Raw genomic sequence first — 2056 nt, 5'->3', positions numbered from 1 at the left:
CCCTTTAGGAGCGTACGTTGGCCTGCTACCTGCTGCGCCAAGAGCTACCTGCTACCTACTACCGCCCATAGAGGCGGCGGCGGTACGTGGTTCCTATTCGAGCTGCAGTGGGCGGCCCGGCCCGGCCCGGTTACGGTGGCGGACGTCTGGGCCACTGTCCCGGACAGGCCCACAGACGTCCGCCACCGGCCCGTCCCGGCCCGGCCCCGGTACGGTGGTGGACGTCTGGGCCACTGTCTGGACAGGCCCACAGACGTCAGGCGCGAGAGCAAACCGCTGTGGTGCGTCACGATGATTGTCAGAGGTGAACCGAGGCGACGCGCCGCTATACCTGCGGAAGCAAACCACGTCTGATGCCATGCTCTGGCCCGTTATGTCCCTGTCGCTCAGCTGGTTGGAGCGTCTGTCTCCCGATTTACCGACTTAGGCGTTCGATTCGCTTCAGCGCTCGCTGTTCGACCCTGCCTAGAGTGGCCACAATGCCGGGCTGGCGAGGGTGGCAAGAGCGATCCGCAACAATCAGTCTATGATGACGCGTCGAGCTGACGGAAAAGCCTATGTGAAGAGGCCGCTGGGACCATGTTTGTGCAAATGGATGCCTACGCGCACAGGCTGGTAGGATGAACCTCCTCCAAACATGAATCGCTTATATAAATGCAGGAACTATTATATATAATATATATATATATATATATAGATATAGAGAGAGATAGACAATGATATAGAGAGATAGAGAGAGAGAGATTTACATATATATATATATATATATATATATATATATATATATAAACAGTACGAAATCAAGATTTCACGTTTCATATCTTTGCGGTGAGCAAGTTTCGTGCTGTTTGGGTTTCAGTTGGTCTAAGCCTACGAATAAGAGCTGCGTTCCGTCATTTCGATTGTACTTCGAGCTCCTTCAACAGCCGCTACACGCGTAGGTCTGTGCGAAACACAGATGGCTAAGCCTGGTGGTTTTGATGACCTTCACCGAGTATACGGTCACAAACTTGCTTGCTACTTAACTTAAGTATTATGAGCGTTACACGCAATAGACACATTCCTCTCATTCGGGCTCTCACATCCCAACGCCTAATACATGACATGGTAATATTTTGCTGAAAACGAAAATGAACAGCACTATCAAATGTGCGTGTGTTGGTATGTACCAGCTGCCGCATAGAAACTACGCAATCAAACATGACTGTTTTATTTTGGAGCGGTTTTGAGCACTCCTGTCCCACTGTGCGCTGCGGCATGGCTGCGGCGCTACGTCTGCTGAAGGGCGTCATGACGTCACACTGAACCCGCACCGGCGCACCGCTGCACGTGTCCGCCGCAAGCGCCAAACACGAGCAGAGCTTTCAGACATTGCCGCCAGAGGTGCCATGGGGATTTTGCGAGGAAGAGGAAACCGTTCTGGTGCACCACCTTGATTGTCAGAGCGGACCGAGGCGGCGCGCCTGATACCGACAGAAGTAGAACACGTGATACCTTGTTCAGGCCTCGTATGTGCCGGTCGCTCAGTTGGTTGGAGCGCATGCCTCCCGATTTTCCCACTTATGACGTTCGATTCGCTTCAGCGCTTGTTATCCGGCCCTGCCTCGAGTGGTCTGTGGTCGGTGGCAGCTGCCGCGCCAAAGGTCAGCTGACGTCAGAAGGACGGACTGTACCGAGCACTGAAGCAAGTTGAGCTTTCGCCACAACTTTATGCCGTTGAACCGGAATGGCATGGTCGGATGATGAGATCAGAGCTCTTGCAATAAGCACTGCTTAGCGTGGGCACTGGTTCCACAAACCCATCCAATCAACAGGCTCTAACTGTAATCGTAAAATGATGCCCTACGTGCCTGGTACACTGGAGGCTTGATGCCTTATAGCAAAAGTAATTGCAACCTAGTTGGAGCAGACCTGACTTATGGGGGGCGGGAGGGGGAGGGCACGGACAGTGTCTGGAAATTCGAAACTGGGAGGAAATCTGCACCTAACGACGTTGTTTTTCAACTTTACTTTAGCCTTAAAACGCTTCACCCCATGGCTTTCGCTGTATTCCAGT

Source organism: Pollicipes pollicipes, unplaced genomic scaffold (genome assembly GCF_011947565.3).
Source record: "Pollicipes pollicipes isolate AB1234 unplaced genomic scaffold, Ppol_2.1 Scaffold_1600;HRSCAF=1878_pilon_pilon_pilon, whole genome shotgun sequence".
Classification (NCBI taxonomy): domain Eukaryota; kingdom Metazoa; phylum Arthropoda; class Thecostraca; order Pollicipedomorpha; family Pollicipedidae; genus Pollicipes; species Pollicipes pollicipes.
Note: the sequence above shows the minus strand (reverse complement) of the source record.